We start from the raw sequence: 22,984 nt of genomic DNA, 5'->3' as shown, positions 1-22,984 counted from the left end.
AAAATGCAGAAGCTGTTTAACCTTTACAATGGCTGGTTATAACAATGGAAGTTTCCAGATGGCAGGGAGTTGATTAAAAGCGATTACCTTATATCATTTTAGGGAAATGATTTAAGTTTTGTTCATTATTATTAGAAGCATTTACAAGAAATAACAAGTTAGGTTTTGTTTGTGTTGCAGAATAAGCTAGATTAGATTTTGCTTACATGGCTTAACTGGTTTAATATGTGTGAGGAATTCTTAACCCAAATCTCCATTTTATTTTAGTTTACATTAGTAAGTGAAAAGTTAAACACCAAAGTAATAGGAAATGAGAGACTCCTATCTAATTGGTTCTTATCTGTTAGAACATGAAATGAAAAGCAGGACAGAATGTTAGAAAGGAGGTGAGAAACATTGTGGAAGATTTTAAGAATGAAATGATAAAAAGGGATAATAGTCCACTAATCTAGATACTTTCACTTTACTCCATAAAAGATTACTTTTGAAGATTTGGAGAGAAAAATTAAATTCATCAAAAATGCCTGTGGACTAATTCTTTCAAAATATGCTCCCTATAGCTTCTAGCATTTGGATATCATTGTAATCATATTTTATGGTATAAATATACCTCTTAATATTTATCAGATTGGTCTTTCATTTTTCATACTTATCTATCTACAGCTATCTATCTATCTATCTATCTATCTATCTATCTATCTATCATCATCATCTATCTATCATGTATCTATCTTGCTATCCATCCATCCATCCATCCATCCATCCATCCATCCATCCATCCATCCATCCATCTATCCATCCAATCTCTGAAAACAACTGTTTGCTCACTACAATAGATATAATAATATCCATACAAGGTATCAAACTTCTAGGTCTTAGAGAACAGAAGCACAATAATTTTAACATGGGAAAACTTTTCAGTAAGCCATATGTCAGTCATTTAAAATAGTACTTATAGAGTGAATAGACTGTTGGTTAAAGCTCCGTAAATGTTAACTAAGGGTGTACCTCACACCTTAATACATCTTTAAATAGGTTATCAGTGAAGGAAGTTATATGTATGTAGCAGAGTAGAACTAAACTGGTAACTGCATCGTTAAGTTGCCTTCTGGAATATAGCTCAAGAGAGGCTGAATCTTGATGCCAAAACAGCTGATCAAAGACAAAAAAATATATCTCATCTGTGTTGTGTCTGAGCAGATGAGATGAGATTGGTAAACTAGTATACAAAAAATGAGTTGAGATCCTGGGAAACATATCAATGGCATGGCAAAGCTTAAATGGGATGTACAATAGGAAGTCAGAGATTGGTAAAGATTAAGAGATAGTTCATGGTGAATATCTGCTAGATTAGATTTTACTCTCAATGATATTTAACACTCAGCTTAGCATACTTCATGGGGTGGGGAGCAGGTCTACAATATAATCAACATGCACATATATCTTTAGTAAATGGGAAGAGTTAGTGGTTTGGGAGAAGGAAGAGAAAGAAATATGGAGAAGAATATATGTTAATATATATCAGATTTCCTTTCTCTTATGACTCTTTACTCTCCATTTTTATTTTATTGGTAGACTTATTTACTTCAGACAAGGGCAAATATTGTTCTCCTATTGTGTTTGTTGAATTGGCAGCACCTTTTTAAAGATTACTGTAATCTGAAAGGGGTAGTTATTTTATTATGTTTTAGTGGAAATGATAAGAATAATTTTCAAAATTTAACTATATTCATTTTTTTCTAATTAATAATATTTGGGAAATCATCAAAGATTATATGTTTATGATGCATTGTATTTATTAGATTACAGCTGTTAATAATTATGAGTATTACAGCTGTTAATAATTACTCATTAGATTACAGCTGTTAATAATTATGAGTATAATTTTACTTAAGATTTGCATCTATCTTATTTATTCTATTCATGGAAGAATATTTGTGTATAGGAATACAGCACATCAACAGTAATATTTTACTTGCATTCTTTTTTTTCCATGAGATCACATCTGAGTTTTGATCATGAAATTGGTGCTTGTCACATGTACTTAAAGTAACTCTAAATATTTAAATAGTGTATATTGGTTTATTCATTTTTTTTTTATATATTTTTTATTAGATCTTAATGGTAGAATATGTGCCTTAATTACTTATTTCAATTGGGTGAGATTTGGTTATATTTTTGGAACATAGGCTTAACAACTTAGTCAACATATTTCTTAAATGCCTACAAGGTGCTCAACATACTGAAATTATTGAAGAGATGGAGCACTTTACCTCTGCCTTAAACAAAGTCCCAGTTTATTTACTCATTCATGTCAAAGTCATTGTATCACAGATAAAAGTTGCTTGCATTTAAGCTTAAATTGTGAGACACAGGGATAGAATAATTGCTATAAATTGGAATTCAAGAATAAAGAATTTAGTTGGGCCTTGAAAGATGGGTAGATTTGGAATTAACATAGGGACAATCCAAGGTACAAGTATCTAAGATAAGACCCAGTCAAGTTAGCTTCACTAAGAAACCATTTATTAAAAATTATGCTGGTATTGAGTAGGACCAAAGGTAAAACTAAAAAGCTCTTGGGAAGAAAGCAGCTGTGTCTGTCCCCTCTCCTCTACTCTTATTTTTTTTTTCTTTTCACTCTTTTTCTCACTGATATCATTTGGTTCTTGTTCTGCTTTTGTCTAAGTGCCTGTAATCTTACACTGTCTGTTTAATAATTAGCACGAGTAGCCCCAGTGGCTTCCATGGCTCTAGATTCTGTGTTTTTCCAACTCCAAGAACAATTAGTAATTGATTCAGTCTTGGAGCCTATGACTATCTTGATGAAATTCTTAAGAGGAAGGATCTGATTGATTAGATGATTGGTATGGGTGGACACTCAGTCTACTAAACTGTGAAGACGTGGGATGGGAGATCACATGCTGTGAACATGGAGGCAGGGACACACTCTCTGGAGGGAAGTTGTGAGTATGTCGTTGTCAAAAAACTCTCAGCAAAGGGAATGTTGGCTGAGGAGGCACTCCAAGTGCATCAGATTTAGAGAAAAATAGTAAGAAAATATGGTATTTATAGAATCGTGAGAAAACTAAGCTGTTGGGAGAGAGGATGGGTGTTGGGGAAAAGTAGGAAATAAAAATGAAAGGGATGAGTTCAGAGTAGGATGCAAGTTAAAGTTCACGAGAAGAAAGAATACTAACATGGAATGAATGTTATGTATCAAGCATTTTAGATGTTTTCATGTTGTGTAGGGGGATGCCTCACCTCCTACTCAGTCTACAAGTGTGTGGGGAGCTGGGTTTTTTAAAATATAATTTTGGTTTTGTTTTTAATCATAATTTGGTCTGTAGATTTATAGAAAATAACTCTTGTCTTTGTCTCAAGGTGTCATACAAATCAATTCTATAGGACTACCATCTTGATTTAGGTGTTAATTCCATTTCCTGAGGATATTCTTTAGTGGTTTAAGTTTAATTATACTGCATATTTTGCAATTTAAAAAGTTATATTTTATTGCATTGCTCCTGTTAACTTAACTTTTATACTGTGAATTGAAAGGTGATATAGAGTGCATATTCATTGTAAAACAAACAATGCAAAACTAAGCATGAAATATAAAATGCAAAATGTGAAAGTTACTGGTCTACCTCTTGCCTGGTCTCCCAATTCTCTCAATTCCACACTCTTCCCCATTCTCCTGTCTTTCCTATAGGTAACCATAATTTGTAACATATTTTAAGAATTTTTTTTCTAATACACAAACATAGATGATATATAGATTAGATAGATATATGGATAGATGATAGATATAGATAATTTTAGTTTTTACATAAAAGAGATCATCCTGGATACATGGTTTTATAACAGTCTTACATGTTTTACCTAACGATGTATCTCTAATATTAATCTTTCCAAGTCACTTCATGTGGCACTACCTCACTATATTTAACTGCTGCATAGTATTCCATAATATGGATTTAATTTAGCTATCCTCCTGTAAGTACATGCTCAATGAAAGTTAAGGAATTATACCATTCGTATTAATGCAGTACTAAACTTTCTTATACATATTTTTGTACATATGCAATTACACATGATGAATTCCAAATTGTAAAATTTTTTAATCAAAGGATATGTGCTCTTTAAATTTTGATACAGCTAAGTTGTCATCCACAAAAGCTGTACTAATTTACACTCAAACAGTGTATGAGATTACCTGTTTTCTACTCCCTCGACAGTTCTATAAAAAATGCTTTTTTGGCAACCTTTCAAAGTGAATCATGATTGTGTTTATATTACCTCCGTGGTGTGAATTATATATTTATAAGAAAGTAACAAGGTATATGTCACAATATAAAGACAATGTAAAATAAGTTTTATGAGTGATCGAAGTTGAGGTTAATTTAAAAAGTCCTAAGGAATGTAATCTCTTCCGTAGAACTTGTTTATCCTTTAAAAGAAATGTTTATTAGATCCAACTCTTTGAGATAAAAATATACTCCATATTTTCTTCAACAAGGAAAACATGGCCAGCGACTAAAGGTTTTAGAGCTTTTATAAATACTTGACATTTTTCAAGCAGTGTATTTTCATGAGAAAATTTAGTTCAGTCTAAGAATAATTACATTAGAGGAATACGCCAGTATCTTCCTATTCTGAACTTGATTATTTTCTTGAGATTAGAATGGTAGTAAATGCTCTCTCCTGTTGTAAAAGGAAGAATGCATCATTCACCTTTCCTTATCCTCTTTGTTCAAATCTAGAGAGAGCACCATCCACAAATGCAGCCACCATGTCTGAACTCTGTGTGTGTGTGTGTGTGTGTGTGTGTGTGTGTGTGTAATAAATAACAAGTATCAGGAATAGACCTTTGAATATTCATTATGTTCAGAAGGGAACATGCCACCCATTGATTCACTAGATGGAGTCAGAATTTATGGAGTCATAAGGCTCTGACTCCAAATAACCTAATATACAAGTAATCTAGATAACCATTGTCAAGAAAATTGTATTTTAAGTGTGCTCTGGATGGTTGTGGGTTAAACTTGCAGTGCCCTGATGCACAGTGGCAAGTTTCAAACACCAAAAATCCTAGGGAACTGCTTTGTGTTCAATAGCCCTTAATCTATTAAGTAAAATTTCTTTCATCTCTTATATTAAAGGAGAGAAATATACCCAATTAAGAATCACTGACCAAGTGCTCAGAATCATTTTTTAAATAAGCCTGACCTTTTTTTTAAAAAAAAATAAGATTGCACTTTTAAGACTAAAGACCATTTATTCTTCTGACTTAAAAGTTTCTCATTCACACTAGTTATATCTTGGCTAAAACAAATATTTCCTAAATTGATGGATATTCCTTCATAAGAAATGACCTAGATCACAGTCCTTACATGGGAACAGTAGAGTTCCTATTGAAGGAAATTGTGGTAAGGATACATCACTTACGTTTCCACTGAAATTTAAATAACCATTTAAGGCTATATGAAATAAAGCAGAGGGAGGAAAGACACAGAATTCAGCTATTTCTACATGGATTCCAATAAGAAAGTCGTGGTTTTACATCATGGAAAATGTAATCAGAGTGAAAGCTCTCGAGATAGAAGAGAACAAGTTACAGAGCTGGAGTATCTGTTAAAAGTGATTGCTGGATATACTGAAAAATAATTTTAATAAGTTGCGTAGGAGAGCACAGTAACATTAACAGCTGGTTATTGCCCTGACCCATATACAGCATTTGAAATAATGACATTATATATGCCAAGTGTTATTCGAGCTTGTGATGGTTTTAGGTAGCTATTTGATATTTTCTATGATCAAATATGATTTAGTGTTTATAGTTGGTTTTCATACACTTCTGAAAGTTGTTTTTTTACTGTAGGATCTACAGATTTTCCTTTTTATATTGATATATCAAATATATTTTGAGAATGGCGATACTAGGCAACTTTGTCATTGTGTGAACATCATAGAGTGTACTTACACAAACCTAGATGGCATAGCCTATTTCACACCTAGGCTATATGGTATAGCCTACTGCTCCTAGGTTAGAAGCCTGTACAGTATGTTACTGTATCAAAAAATATGAGATTAAATCAAGCACAAGAGAAAACGATGCAATCGAGAGACCTGAAAAACATGGCATGTATGAGGCTGCTGCTCATGTAATATTGCATACGCTTATATAGCAAACTTTTTTATAAGTAGAAAGTAAACTCTAAAATAACAGTAAAAAGCATAGTAGAGTTAATAAACAAATAACAGTCATGTATTATTTTTATCAAGTATTATGTACTGTACAAAATTATATGTTCTATACTTTCATACGACTGGCAGTGCAATAGGTTTTTACCAGCATCACCACAAACACAAAGAGAAATGCATTGTGCTATGATGTTATGATTGATAACTATTATGTAGCTAGGGTGATAGGAATTTTTGACCTCCATTATAATCTTATGGGCCCACCACTGTATACGTGGTCTGCCATTGACTGAAATGCCATTATGAGTACATGACTATAGTTAAAAGTTGTCCATTTCCTTTTCTTTATTTCCAATCTAGTAGTTATATTTAAACTATAAACTTACTTGTTATCCAGAATTATTTCTCATTAGACAGTGTTTTTAACTCCAGAATTATTTCTCATTAATAATCCAGAATTATTTCTCATTAATAATCCAGAATTATTTCTCATTAGACAGTGTTTTTAACTCCCACCACCTGCTTATGTTTCTTAATATTTACCTTTTTACTCATAAATTCACTTAAAGCTACCATTTTTTAATTTATCATATTTAAATGATATATCTTCAATCTCTAAAGGAAATGAGACTCTTTAGATAACGTACTGTTTTTTAACTCCTTCTCTTTCTACTTTTGTGATAGTATTTGCATTCTCTTATATGACTATACTCCTGCATTTGTTTTAGCTTCAATTCTACTATTGAATAGATCCAGTGCCCACTGCCACTTTTGACATACTTTTCCCATTCATCTCTTGGATATATATTACTATATATTTGCTCATGGGAAAAGTATTACTATATATTTGCATATAAAACATATTGGTATGTTACTTTTTACCCACATACCATCTTGGCTGAGTATAAAATTCTGAACTCATATTTTCTTTCTTTTTTTGTATGTTACTGTGTGTGTGTTTGATTAATTTTGTAGGCATTTTTCCATTGTCTTCTAGACAGGGATCTGAAGTAGTCAGTGGCCATCTTCATCATGTTTTCTCTCATAAATAACTCTTTTTGCATGACTTCCCAAATGGTCTTTTATTTTTATGGTCAAGTAATTTTATTAGGTTACATCTCAGGGTTGACCATTTCTGTGAAGAGTTTTCCTGGAAAACAATGTGTCCTTTGAACCTGTAGAGTCAAATGTTTATTTTCTTTAAATTTTCCTTGAATGACATTGTTAAATGTTTTCTGGTTCTTTTTATTATTTTTATAGGAACTTCAATTATTACCTGCTGGTAACAATATATCTCAAACAGAACTACTTAGCTTTTCTTACAAATTTGCTCCTTTCTACCTATTGAGCCTTATAATTATTTGATAAGATAAATATGTTAAATCAAGTATTTACTCTGACTTTTCCACTCTCCAGGCTTATAAGAAATGCAGATCTGGGGAGGATCTTTTCTTTGGATGGAGGGGTATAGGGGGACATATTGAAGAAAAAAAGGCTAATAAGTCATTCTACATAAGAAAACAGTAAATAGATAATTCCAAGTATATATGTTGGAGAAGTCAAAAGAAGAAAATGAGAAGGAAGAGAGACAAATAACTCTGTGTGTGTATGCATTCATTTATATGTGTATGCGTGTGTGTGCATCTTCACTGATGTTGAGGCAGTGCTGGACAAGGCTTGCCTAGGGGTAGGCAATGTGTGTGAGCAGGGGAGGTGTGAGATAACCTAGTTACATTCCACTCCCATGTGGATTCTCTTTCTGATCAAAGTCAGAACCCTGGGATCTCCTTAATTTTTTCCCATTCCCTCACCTTATTTTCTCACCTCCATTGCTCCATGAATATTAACCTTCGATTTCTGTTGATTCTTCTCATCTGGGCTTTCCTGTTCATTACTACTGCTTGTCTTCATTTCCTGCCTTAGTCAGGCCTGCATTATTTCCCCTTGCATTATTACTATAGCCTTTTTATTCCTTTCCTCTGTAATCAATTTTAACACTATTATTAGAGTGATCTTGCCAAAATTCAAGTATACCTTTCTCCAGATTAAGTTTACTTAGAGGATAAAGCATAAAGTAAAGGATAAAGCCCAAACTTTTTAGCGTGGCATGTGAACTGACTCTGGGTTGTTCTTTTTTTTTTTTTTTTTAACCATCTCCCACTACCTATGCCCCAGCCATACACAATCACATGCATTATTTTTATATTTCTTATATTTGCTCTTTCTTTGATCTGTACCTTTTCAAATGACATTTCCCTCTGCCTCCCCCTCACCATAGCGTCAGTTCCTGTTTTTTCAAGACTCGGCTGTAGCAGCACTGGGAAACTTTTTTTTTTTTTTTTTATGTTGGCATACATATCCACTCCCCTCTCTCCACCACCAAGTATATCCAATCTGGGTAGATGACTCTCTTCTATTTATACTCTGTGTATCTCACCACATATTATTTTGAACTCATTTCTTAAGCAAATATTTATAATCATTACCATGGACTCCTTACAAGGCCATATCCTAGTTCTCCATGGCTGGCATCTCCCATAGTGCCTAGTGTTGGTAGACAAATGGTAAATGCTTATTGAATAAAGTGGTGTTTAATAAATGTTTGTATTTATTTACATGATATGTGTAATATGTCAATGTTAATATTTATTAGCCATTTCGTCTCTGATTGTAGATTCCTGTAACCTCGCAAATTTAAGCTCCACAAGAAATAAACCATGTACTTTATCTCTCTTGAACTACACCCACCCTATCTCATAACATTTTCTGTTTATTTAAGTACATTGAAATTACATGGCTGAGAACAGCAACCTGATCTTGCGAACAGCAACCTGGTCTTTGCATTCCATCTTTAGAGAGATGCAGTATTTCATGTTAATAATTAACACCTGTTCCTGTGTGCGCCTTCATGATAGGAAATTAAAACAGCAGCACCTTGACAAGAATTAGACCATCAAGGTCATGTGGCAGTATTAAGAACAACATTGAGAAGAGTTGCTAAAAAGAGGACAGAAAAGAGGTGAATTCAGAAACCAGGCCTTGCCTGCTTTGCCACTTTGCCTTTGGCTAATCCAAATATCAAATTATTTGCTCTCTGTGTGAAAGCCTCATCATTTGTCATCTTCCTGCTTTTTCTATTCCTAACTGACATAGATGCCCAAAGCCCAATTTTAATAGACAGTGATTAAAGACTCAATAATTAAAACTAGAAGTTATAAGGGTGATTTAAAAAAGCATTGAACAATGATGAAATAGAACAGGAGAGCATAATGATATTTGAAGGAGGTGGGGTTTGAGTCATTCGAGTCTCTGTGGGTTAAGGTTGTCTGTTTAAATCACAAATGCATGCCATGTGATCTGCACTAAAAATACCGTATGGATAAATGAAAAGAATACAGGTTTTAAAGCCAAGATGCTTAAACACCGGATTTCTTAGTGCCATGCTTTTGTGAAGTAGAGATAATGGAGTTTTCTTAACACTTCTCTCTTCAACTGCCTCCCTACTCCGGCCCTAAACTTAGCCACATACATTATGCTTAAGAAGCTTATTGTAATTGTCTATTTACTTGTCTTTTCCTTGCCAGATTATAAACTCCTTCGTAATATTGATAGTCTTTATCCACGATTACATTGCTGCTCCTAGCAATGTATCTAATACAATAAATTGATTTTGAATGAATATTCAATGAATATTTAAATGGAACACACACAACAGGAATTGGGGAATACAGAAGCAGAGAATGGGAATGAGAAATAAAAAGCTAGTACACAGAGCCACTTTTTCGCCTTTCTTCCTCAGGATCACTAGCAACTCTATCACTTACATCCCTCTAGGGGAAACCAGAATCTAGGCTCTGCTTCATTTATCTCACTGGAGATTTGAGGTTGGAATGAGTTTTTGGTGCCATGACATCCTAAAGCAAGATTAGGTAGATGATATGGATAAAAATATGTTAAAAACAAAAGGAAAACTCAATGAAAAGTAATTCCATTTAAAAAAAGGTGTCTTATCTGAGCCATCTCATTAATTATTATAGTTTTAACTACTTGTGTTGTGTTTTGTTGATTCTCAAATTGTTATTTCCACCCTGACTTCTTTCATAAGTTCCAGGCCTCCACATTCAATAGATGAGTTTAGATCTACCTTTGAACATTTCATAGGAATTTTGTAGTATTTAGGATGTTATCATCTCCCTCCAACATTTTCCTCTCCCCTAGATCTATTTTCCTGTTGACCATCCCTAGCTCAGCTAAAATCTTTATATCATTTGTCACTCCTGCCTCTTGCCCCTCCATACTCTAAACATTCAGTAGGTCCTGCTGATTTTGCCTCCTAAATAGTTTTTCAAACTCACCCCCTCCCTCTAGTCTTACCACCTTTGTCCTAAGACTTCTTTTAGCCTTTCTCATCTGGACTAGAGTGCTGGCCTCTTAATTCATTTTCTGGACTCCAATCATGCTTTCTTCATCCACACTGGTAACAATAATTGTTACAACAATGCATTCATGACTATATCACTCAAGGCTGCTCCAGCTTGATCACCTGCCTAGTCCTTTGTGTGTCTATATCACTGAATTGCTTTAATTCCATCACCTAGGGCACCATTTTCTCTCTCTTTTTTTATTCTCACTAAGGCAAGAATTATACCAGACTTTATTTCTTCTAAGAATTTTTTATTAATCCCATTTGCCAATACACCAACCCATCCGCACAACCCTATTCCCTTTCATTCTAGGCAAAATTTCAGTCTTCTTTATTCTCAAAAAGCCTGAGCCTATCTTTGTCAAACACTCACTGTGGGATCAAGGTGAGGCATTTGTTTCCATTCCCCACATTGTACCTGGCTGTTCAATATGTATTTTAATTTCACTACAGAAAGAATAAAACAGAGTCCTTAGATGAATATCATAATTCAGTGTCAGACAATGTTAAATTACTTGAATTAGAAAAAAATTAAAAAGTTGTGGGTAACTAAGGAATTGGTTAATGATTCTCATTCTTGATGGTAATTATAATCGGAAGATAAGACTGGGGAGTTTTTGTCGGCTAGAGATAAAATAGAGGAAATTATTAGACTTTTTAATGAAATACACATATACATACACACAGGCAAACATACATGTGGGTACTAGCTCTTTCTCTCTCTCTTTCTCTCTCTCTTTCTCTTTCTCCCCCTACCCTCCCCTTTCCCATCTAATAACAGTTTTATTTCAAATAATATTACATGGGGAAGTTATTAATGATTTCTCTATTAAAAACCTTTCAGTAAGTTTTCTCACCTTTAAAATTAAGAAAGCATTATAAACCTGCGATAATCAGGGTTCTCTAGAGAAACAGAATCAGTAGGATGTGGATGTGTATATAGATATTATCTATCTATCTAGCTTTATTTTAAGGAATTGTCTCAGAATTGTGGGGGCTGACATGTCTAAAATCTGCCAGGCAGGACAGCAGTCTGGAGACCTAGGGCAGAGTTAATGTCGCAGTTTGAATCTGAAGGCAGTCTGTTGATAGAATTCCCTCTTCCTAGGGAAAGATCAGTCTTTTTCTTAAGGCCTTTAACTGATTGGATGAAGCTCATCTACATTTTTGGAGGAGAATCTGCTTTTATGGTGCTCTCATCTAAAAATACCTTTACAACAATATCCAGGCATGTTTGCCCAAATATCTGGGTGCTGTAGCCTAGCCAAATTGACACAAAAAATTAACCCTCGTAATAATTAAAAATTAACCCTCATAATAGTTAAACCATAAAAATTAAATGCCATTGGCTACATTGGGAGAAAAAATGGTGATGGCTAGGAGAGAAATATATGTTAGAAAATTCTTAAAATTTCAGAACAAAAATTTAACCACCATGCTGCCTCTGACTTACCATCATTAAAACTATATCTTGGGTGTTATATTTAAAATGTTTTTTTCTTCTAAGAATTATGAATTTAGTGTAGTCATACCATATATGTACTGCTCTTTGTTTAAAAAGTCACTAATGAGCACATTGCTTATGTCCTTTACACAAATATATGTTGAAAAATAAAATTCATTACTTTTTTTAAGCATCGTAAGTAAAATATGTGATCAACTAAATAGTAAAATAGTGCCTTTTTACAAAACCACTTAAGTTTCCTGGAGAAGCTAATTTACTATTTTTCAGTGTTCCCTTGTCCCTATAAATTTTTTTTTCTTTTCTTTCTTTTTTTTTTTTTTTTTTGGTATAGCAATGGGTAGAATTGATAAATTTCTTAAGAAATATGTGTGATTTCTTAGTACTTCTGAAGGAAGTAGATACATTTAATTAGGAAGCTTTGCAGTTTTTTCTTTTTTTTCTAAAATCAAGTTTATTTTGTAAGATGAAATGAAAACAGTTTAAAAAGGATAAAATTAGAAAAGTGGTCATACTGGATATATGTTTGAATCTAAAATTATTTAACCAAATCATTGACTAGTTTATTTTTTAAATAGTTCTGAAAGCAATATGCCAACTCATTTTCCTGAAATTATACTATGCCAGTTCCTCTAATGTACCTACATTGCTATTTCTGAATAAGTAACTATATTATATGTTAGATGTAATTGGTGTTTAAAATTAGTTTGCCTGATGGTCTTGAAGAAAGTCCTTTATAATTTAGGTCAACAAAGAAAATGCCATGTACTAGATTAGCACAGTTCTCACTGTTCTTGTTCAGCAGCTGCAGGATAAGAATATGATGACAAGATTCTCTTCTTCCCCACCGACAGAGCTGTATACTAAGTTACTACATAGAATTTACATATTATGAAAGTAAAGAGCAAGAAATCAATTTTTATATGAGATTACTTTGCCATCCATCTATATGGTGTTTGATTTGTGGCATGAAAGATCAGAAACACTACTGATATTTTGGCTATAGCCTCTAGAAATATGCATAAAAAGGGTTTTGGTATTCTTAACATTATCTCACAAGCTAGAAAGAATTCACTTTTATAAAGGTAATTGACAGGTTTTTACTTATAGTGAGAATTTTGAAAAATAAGGAGTGGAAGGGAGAGCCAAATACATTATTTTGAAATTATCTGTAGAAGTATCATTTACACTAGTGTTTTTCAGCTTCTTTTAATCATTACCCCATTAATAATCCTATACAGACATTTTTGTTTCTACTTCCTCTTGCATGAAACTTGGATATATTGAATTCTGTTTATGTACTCTGGCCCTTGGAACATAAACCATGGTAATATCTAAGATGTTTTTACTTCCCTCAAGAAACAATCCTCATGTTGAGAATGCACAACTTCCTTTTTTCAGTTCTTCTCCATTAGATTTAGAAATGAATAGATTTTTACACTAAAGAGACTCAGATTTTTTTCTCATAAACCTAATTTTCCAAGAAATTCACTTCCCAATTTCCCTTAAAATGGTTCAAAATTTTCCATTTTGATAGTTTGATTTAACATAGATTTATTTATGACTGAAAACATCTTACAAGATTTGAGTATTTAGGACCCAGATAGACTGTTTTCAAGGTTCCAGAATGATATCAATTCATTTTATATTGGAGCTTTGGTCAGTAGAATCTAGATCTAGAGGAGTTTTATTGCCAAATTGTAGCCCCTAACTATATCAGATGAATATATTTCTGAATCTTTTTGACAATATTTATATGTTTATAGGTCTTTGGCCAAAATTATCATGATCTGTTGCACTCTTAGTGTAATTCCACTTGAAAAATCAAAGTATCTTGCTAAAGAGGAGAGACAAGACATATTTATACTGATACTACTAAAAAGTCTATGGTGAATTGCTAAGTTAACCACGTTATTGTTGGACTAGTGATGTAACTTTTTACTTAATATTAAATATAAATTTTACTTAAAAAAACTAAGAGAATAGCCAAATAGTTTAAGTATTTTATTTTTAATGGATAAAACTAGAAGATATAGCTTATTGACTATAAAATTATAAAGAGCAAAATTAAATAATTTTTTTTTTTAATTTTTAAGTCTCTGCCTGTGCTTAGCACAGGATAGCTCAATTTAGTAATAAGGAATTTCATTTATTTGTGGTGGTTACACATATATATATGCATATTCTTCCACTGCCAATCAGGTTGTTTGTATATTAATAGTTTTATTAAGGTATAAATTACATACAATTAAGTTCATTAATTTTAGTTGTATAATTCAACTATTTAAAATACATTTATAGAGTTATACAATCATCATTCCAATCCAGTTTTAGGACTTTTTTCATCACCTCAAAAAGATCCCTTCGGGCTTTTACAGTCAACTCTCATTCCCCCTTCCAAGCCCCCAGGTAACCACTAATCTGCTTTCTGTCTCTATAGATTAGCCTTTTCTAAATTTTTCATGATAATGGAATGTGCTCTCTTTGAGTTAATTTGCTATTCCATTTCTAGATTTGGGCTCAGAGTACTTATTTGAGATCATTCTTTTCTAATACTGGTGAGCAAAGGTATTAATTTCCTTCTTAACCCTGGTTTACCTGCATCCCATAAAATTTGGTATGCTATACATTAGTTTTCCTTCAGTTCAAAATATAGTCCAATTTTCATTTTCATTCTTCTTTGACTCTTGGGTTATTTAGAAGTATTTTGTTTAACTTCCAAATACTTCTGATTTCTTTCTGTTGTGATCGTAGAACACACTGTATGATTCTTTTCTTTATAAATGTAATGAGAGTATTTAATGGCCTAGTCTATTTTGGAATCTGTTCCACGTGAACTTAAAAATTTTGTGCGTGTTGCTGTTGTTAGAGGAAGTATTCTATAAATGCCAGTTACTTCAAGTTAAGTTGATACGTTGTTCAGAGTCTTCTAAAGCTTGATTCTGTCAAGTTCTTGCAATCAATTATTGAGAATGGGGATTTGAGGTTTCCAACAATTATTGTCAAATTGTCTGTTTTTCATTTTAATTTTGTCAGTTTTGGTTGTGTACTTTGAAGCTCTGTCCTTAGGTGTGTATACATTTATAATTGTTATGTACTCCTTTGAATTGACTCTTTTATCATTATGAAATGTCCCTCTTGGTTTCTAGTTAAAAATTTTGTCTTAAATCTGATAAGGGGTTAGTATCCAAAATTTATAAAGAACTTATAGGACTCAACATCAACAATAAAAAACAATTCAATTAAAAAATGGGCAGAAGACCTGAACAGATACTTCTCCAAAGAGGAAATACAGATGGCTAATAGACATATGAAAAGATGCTCAAGGTTGCTAATTATCAGAGAATTGCAAATTAAAACCACAATGAGATATCACCTCACACCTGTCAGAATGGCTATCATCAATAAATCAAAAAAACAGCAGTGTTGGCGAGGATGCAGAGAAAAGGGAACTCTCATATATTGTTGGTGGGATTGCAAATTGGTACAGCCGCTGTGGAAAACAGTATGGAGGTTTCTCAAAAAATTAAAAATGAATATACCTTTTGACCCAGCAGTTGCAATTCTGGGTATTTATTCAAAGAAAACCAAAACAATAATTTGTAAAGATCTATGCACTCCAGTATTCATGGCAGTGCAATTTACAATAGCCAAGATATGTAAGCAACCTAAATGCCCATCAACAGACGATTGGATAAAGAAAGTATGGTTCATATATAGAATGGAATATTACTCAGCCATTAAAAAAAATGAAATCCTACCATTTTGCAATGACATGAATGGACCTAGAGATTATTTTGCTGAGTGAAATAAGTCAGACAGAAAAAGATAAATACCATATGATTTCACTTATATGCAGTATCTAAGGAACAAAAGAACAAACTAATCAAAAACAGACTCACAAATATAGTGGACAATTTAGTGACGGACAGAGGGAAGGGAAGTTGAGAGGCTGGGAGAATGGGGTGAAGGGTTAAAGAAGTACAGATTAGTAGTTGATAGTTGAACATGGGGAGCACAGCAGAGGGAATGCAGTTGGCATTAATATAATGGCTAAGTGGAGGGCCAGGGGCGGGAGGGAGCAATTAGGAGGATCGTTTTATGAACATTAAGTGTCTAACCAATGTACTGTATACTTGAAACTAATTTAAATAAATAAATTTCTTTAAAAAAATTTTTTGTCTTGAGGGGAAAAAAAATGGTGTAGATGATAGAGGCTCTGTTCATCTCTCTGGCGACCAAATCAAAGTTATGATGGAAACAAGGCGCAAATAGCAAGGAAAAATTGCCTGGAATCTGGATGAACAAGCCATACAACTAGGGAGAAATCCAAGAAAGCACTCTGCAACAGCAGAAGGTAGGACGAGGTGAAGACGTGGGGCTGCCCTGTCGAGCGGCAGAGTGAGACAGAGACTACAGTAGCAGTGGACGCTTCTTGAAGGGGCTGCATCCGCGAGTGGATTTTTGCAGTGACAGACCCACTCGCTCTGAGCACCAGTGCCGATTGGGCTGCGCACAGGGGGCATCAGGTACTTACAAGGAGACACTGAGTTGTTCGAGTGAGGGCTGAGGTGAAACTCGCTCTGTACAGAAGTGCCAGTGGTATCCATTGTTCCTCTGTTGAGCCTTCCCCCTTGCCAGTGTGCAGACACAGTGCCGCCATAGTAGAGACTTCATCAAACTGGATAACAGAGGTCGCTCCGCCCAGAGGATTTCCTGAAACCTCGCCTCCCCCAGCTTGCAGCCTCACCCAAGCCACATCCAGGCGTGTCCTTAGCAAGTCAGGTGCTCCTTGATGAGCAGTGCCTAGACACACACTGGTGGCAGCTGGCCTCAGTTTCTAGTGTGGTTTCTTGAGGCAAGCAATCTGTGGATTGCTTGCTGAATCTTAACAGGTAGTCCCGGATGGACACAGGCTGGGGTTAAATTTGGCCTGATGTTGAATCCTTCTCAGGACTGTGCCACTGGACACCTACTATACAAAGCCATGCTAATAAGAATGGGAGACTTAGGAGGTTTGCTTAATACAGAGAAACAAACAGAGAAAGGCAGCCAAAATAGGAAGACAAAGAAGCAGAAACCATAGGAGAGAAGAGATCAGAGATCCAGAAATAATGGAGTCAAGCAATCTAACAGATGCACAGTTCAAAACACTGGTTATAAAGATGCTCAATGAACTTTTGGGAAGTGTAGATAAATTCAGTGAGAACTTCAACAAAGAGATAAAAAACATAAAAATGGAAATGGAAATTATAAAAGGGAACCAATCTGAAATGAAGAACATATTATCTGAGATGAGAAGTATATTAAATGGAATAAACAAAGGAATAAACTAAGTGAATAAAGAAGAGGATCAAATGCCCTATCTAGAGGATGGGAAAACCAAGGACACTCAAGCAGAATGGCAAGAAAGAAGAAGCCAAAACTATAATAATAATTTAAGGAATCTATGGGGCACTATTTTTACCATTAGGTAAAAATATCTGTCTCATCGCTGTACCATAAGGAAAACAAGATATTGAAGAGCTATTTGAAGAAATAATGATGGAAAACTTCCCTAACCTGGTGAAGGAAATAGACATACAAACCAGGAAGCTCAGAGAGTCCCCAAAAACCAGGAACCCAAAGAGGCCCACACCAAGACACATCATAATTAAAATGCCAAAGTTTAAATACAAAGAGAGAATCTTAAAAGCAGCAAGAGATAAGCAGATATTTACCTACAAGGGAGCACCCACAAGATTGGCAGCTGATTTCTCAAAAGAAACTATGCAGGACAGAAGGGCTTGGCACGAAATATTCAATGTGATGAAAATCCAGGATCTACAACCAAGAATACTTTACCCAGCAAAGCTATCATTTAGAGTTGAAGGACAGATAAAGAGCTTCCCAGACAAAAATAAGCTAAAGGAATTTATCACCACCAAGCCAGTATTACAAGAAATGTCGAAGGGACTTCTTTAAGAAGAAAAAACATGTATCAAAAACAGGAATAAAGAATGGTAACAACTACATTTCTATCAATAAGTACCTCAAATGGAAAAGAATTAAGTGCTCCAACTAAGATAGAGTAGATTAATGAATAAGAAAACAAAACCCTTACATGCTGCCTACAAGAGACTCATTTCAGATTAAAAGACACACAGAGACTAAAAGGAAGAGGGTGGAAAAAGATATTGCCTTTATGGACCTAGAAGGTATTTAAGTCAGACAGAGAAAGATAAATACCATATGATTTCACTTATATGAAGAATATAAAGAACAAAAAGAACAAACTCATCAAAAACAGACTCATAAATATAGTGGACAATTTGGTGACAGACAGGGGGCTGGGAGAATGGGGTGAGGGGTTAAAGAAGTACAAATTAGTAGTTGATGAATGGTCACGGGGCTGGGGAACATGACATAGGGAATACAGTTAACATTAATATGTTTGCTTGGTGGAGGACCAGAGGAAGGAGGGAGCAACTTGGGGGATCGTTTTATGAAATATATAGATGTTTAACCAATGTACTGTATACTTGAAACTAATTAAAATAAATAAATAAATAGATAAATAGATAAATAAATAAATAAACAAATAAATAAATAAATAAATGTTTTTGTCTTAAAATCTACTTGGTCTTATCTTAGCAGAGCCACCCCAGCTCTTTTATGGTTAATATGTGCATGTTATATCTATTGTCATCCTTTTACATTCATCCTATTTGTGGTTTGAATCTAAAGTCTGTCTCTACTAGACGACATCTATTTCAATCTTGTTCGTATTTTTTTAAATTCCAAATTTATCTTTTGATCACAGTATTTAGTTCAGTGACATTTAATGTAATTATTGATATGGTTGGATTTATTATTTTATTATTATTTTTAGTATTTCTTTTTCTCTATGTCTCATATCTTTTCTCTTCCTCTCTTCCTCTTATAATGCCTTTTTGTTTATTTTCCAATGTGCCATATTAATTCCATTGTTGGTTTCTGTACTACGTTTTTGTACTACTTTTCTCGCTGGTTGCTCTAGGAATTACAATATGCATCTTGATTTACCACAGTCTTACTTCAGGTCAGCATTAATTTAATTCTAGCAAAATTTAGAACTTCTGTTACAATAAAGCTACAATAAAAAGGAAGTAAATACTGATAGGCGCAACAACTTCGATGGGTCTCAAGCAAATTATGCTGAATGCAAAAAGTTAATACCCAAATTTTACATACTGTATGATTACATTTACTTAATATTCTTAAAATTACACAAGTATAGAGGAGATTAGATTAGTGGTTACCAGGTTTGGGAATAGGGAGTGTGTGGCTTTGAAGGGCAGCACAAAGAAGCAATGTGGTTGTGGAAAGTTCTGGATCTAGAATGTTTAGTTGGTTACACAAATCTACACATGTGCCTTTCAAAAATATGTAATAAGTGATATATATGTGTGTATATACGTATATATATGTGTATATATGTACATAATGAATATTGTTACAATATACAATATGCAATGATTGAATATTATTCAACTTTAAAAAAGAAATAAAACCCTCTTATTTGTGGCAACATGGATGAACCTGGAGGACATTATGCTCCATGAAATAAGTCAGACACAGAAAGACAAATACTGTATGTTCTCACATATGGGATATAAAAAAGTCAAATTCTTAGAAGCAAAGAGTAAAAAAGTTACCAGGGGCTAGTGGGTGAAAGAAATAGGGGCGATGTTGGTAAAAAGGTACAAACTTTCATTTATAAGATAAATAAGTCCTGGGCATCTAGTGTACAGTATAGTGACCATAGTTAATAATGTGTTTTATACTTGAAAGTTGCTAAAAGAGTAGATATTAAGTGTTCTCATCACCACAAAAATGGTAGCTATGTAAGGTGATAGATGTGCTAATTACTTGATTGTGGCAATCATTTCACAATGCATTTGTATATCAAATGTACACCTTAAAGAAACTCAATTTTTATTTGTCAATTATACATCAATAAAGTTGGGGAAAAAAAAACAAATTTCTTATCTGAGGTCACTAGGATTGAGCGGGTGCCTACTTTTTCATTTTTATTTTCTATAACTCTCTCTCTTATTCCTTATGCTGCATGTACACTGGCTTCATTACTTGGTTCTCAAAGATGCTACATTAGTCTCTAAAGGCCTTTCCACTTCTTTTTATACTTTTAGAATCATTCTGTCCTCAGGTTTCGCAAGACTAGTTCATTTTAATTATTCAGATTTGTGCTCAAATCTCGCCTCAAAGTAATAACACAATCTCCCAATTTAAAGAAATTTAGTCATTTATCATTCTATTGTCTTCACAGAACCAATTATCTGAAATTATATTAATTTTCTTGTTTGCCTCTATATTGTTTGTTTCCCTCTAATTCTAGAATATCAACTGCATGGAAAAAGAATATTGCCTGTTTATTTTTTTTCTACTTTATCTTGAGTATCTAGAACAGTGCCTGACTCTAGTAGGCCCTTTGTAAAGATTTGTTGAATGAATGAACAGATTATGCTTTCTGTTATTCTATATGAGGCTTATGGAAGACAAACTTTTAATTAAAAGGTCCAGTCCTAAGCAAGCATATATGGAGATACTTATAATCTACCAACACTCAAAGTATTGGCTACATTGGTGTTCGTTTCAGATGATATGGGATGAGAGAAAGCTAGAAGCATAGGTAAATGTCTCCTACCAGCTAAATTTCTTACTGCCCTGGGGTTGTGGAATCCTGGGAATAGGAAGCAGATAAACTCTGCCCTTTAGGGGGGCTCTGTTTTTTTGTTTAGTGGAGAGGTGCTGTGACTGTGAAGTACTTGGCCATCTGACTGACAGACCTTGCAGAAATGAGGCAATTTTTGCTGCTCTTGCTAGACATCTCAGTCATAATATAGATGAGGCTCTCTGTGGTTTTCATGTCTTACAGAATTTTTAGGTGCATGCTGCACCATACTCCAACTCTCTTCTTGCTTGAAAGTAGAGAATTGCTTGCATAATTGTTTAAGTAAATAATTCATTTGTACCACAGTTATATATTGAGAGCCTTATATATTCCAGTCATGGTTTAGACACTGGTAATTCAGAAAGGAGAAAAAAGACAAAAACTCTTATTCTATGAAGTTTGTTTTCTAATGGGAACCCACAGATAAAGAATTAATGGTATATGTAGCATTTATCAAAAATATGATTATATACATATATAATACCATTTATGATGGAGTGGTGATTCCTCTGGAGTATAGTAAGACATAGAATAATAAGACTCCATCTTAAAAGGTGGCATTTGAATTCCTGAAGTGGGAAAGGGGAGAGTTATCCTTGTGACTACCCATGCTAGGGCAAAAACAAATTCAAAGGCTCTCAGCATGTACTTGGTAAGTTCTACAAAGAGCAAGGAGGCTAGTGAACTAGAGCAGAACAAATAAAGGAGATAATAGTAAGGTATGAGATGCAGGAAATATAGGGTCTTCTTGGGCAGAGGAATGTCATGATCTAACTTATGAATTAGAAGGATCACTTGGGTCACTCTATTGGACCTATACTGTAGGGAGCAAGGCCAGAGTAGAGAGTCAGAAGTCTATTTCAAGAATCCAGGCCACAGATCATAGTGGACTAGATTAGAATGATAACAGTGGAGATGTTTGGAAGTGCTTCGATTCAGGATATATTTTGAAAGCAGAACCAACAGGATTTTCTGACATGAGAGAATGAGAAGATAAAATCATGACATCAATACTTTTGGTTTGTGTTACAAGAAATATGGAGTTGTCAATTTTGGACATAGGAAAATAATGGAATGGGCAGATTTGGTGGGCTATCAGGTGTTTAGTTTGGGGCATGTAATGTTTAAGATGCCTAATTGTTATATGAATTTGCAATATAGAGATTTGCAATGGCTGTTGGATATAAATCTGATATTCAGGGACAAAGTCTGGACTAGAGGTATAAATTTGGGAGTTGTCAGTGGATAGAAAATTTTTAAACCTAGGAGACTAGGAGAGTTTACCGAGAAATTGGTAGATAGAGAAGAGATGTCTTTGGGAAGTAAAGAGGAACCTCCAAGTGAGACTGAGAAGGAGCCACTCTGTGAAGTAAAGATGGTACCCAGGACAAATGTGATCATTTCTGTCAATTGTGGTCATTGAGTCAAAAACAATAGGTATATGATGATTAATGACTGACCCCCAGACTGAGGAACGTGAATGTCATTGGCGATCTTGACAAGAGAGCACTTTCACTGGAGCTAGTGAAGGAATCAGAACTATGACTAGAACAGGTTCAAAATAGCAGCCTAGGAGAGATGTTAGAGACAGAAACATAGACAACCTTTAAGAAGATTTCTATAAAGGGAGCAGAAAGAGAAGCAGAGAGTAGTAGCTAGAAGAGTGTAGGGGTCTCAAGAGAAAATTTCTCTTTTTTAAACTTTTTATTTGAAATTATAGATTCACAGGAAATTGCAAAAAAAAAATGTATAGGAGGTCCTATGTATCTTTGGTCCAGTTTCCCTCACAGGTACAACTTGTTAACTATGGTCCAATAACAAAATTAGGAAATACACATTGGTGTAATCCACAGTGGTTATTAAGATTTTACGTTATACATGCATTTGTGTGTGTGTACATTTTATGCAATTTTATCACAGGTGTAGATTTGTGTAATCACTAGAACAATCAAGATCCAGAAGTTTCCATAGCCCCATGGCTCCCTCATGCCACACATCCCTCATTCCTAACCCCTGGCAACAATTAATCTGTTCTCTACCTGTATAATTTTGTTACTTAAGAATGTTATATAAATTGAATCATGCAGTTTATAACATTTGAGGACTGACTTTTGCATTCAGTATAATTCTCTTAAGATTCATCCAAGCTGTATGCCTATCACTATTTAGTTTCTTTTACGTG

General features: G+C 34.0%; 1 protein-coding gene across 13 annotated transcripts in view; it reads left to right on the top strand.

Moving 5' to 3' along the window:
• DLGAP1 (DLG associated protein 1) overlaps nt 1-22,984 on the top strand; it is an 822,162-nt gene that overhangs the window by 80,057 nt on the left and 719,121 nt on the right. Inside the window, exon 1 of one of the 13 annotated variants that reach the window (XM_023523028.1) lies at nt 20,738-20,760. The exons of the other annotated variants lie outside the window; for them this stretch is intronic. The gene's annotated coding sequence lies outside the window, so the exon portion shown is untranslated. Of the gene's footprint in view, nt 1-20,737; nt 20,761-22,984 lie in introns of those variants that run through there. 13 annotated transcript variants of the gene reach the window in all.

The sequence above is a fragment of the Pteropus vampyrus genome, unplaced genomic scaffold (assembly GCF_000151845.1).
Source record: "Pteropus vampyrus isolate Shadow unplaced genomic scaffold, Pvam_2.0 Scaffold373, whole genome shotgun sequence".
NCBI lineage: Eukaryota > Metazoa > Chordata > Mammalia > Chiroptera > Pteropodidae > Pteropus > Pteropus vampyrus.
Note: the sequence above shows the minus strand (reverse complement) of the source record. Positions and strands in the feature narration are given on the sequence as shown.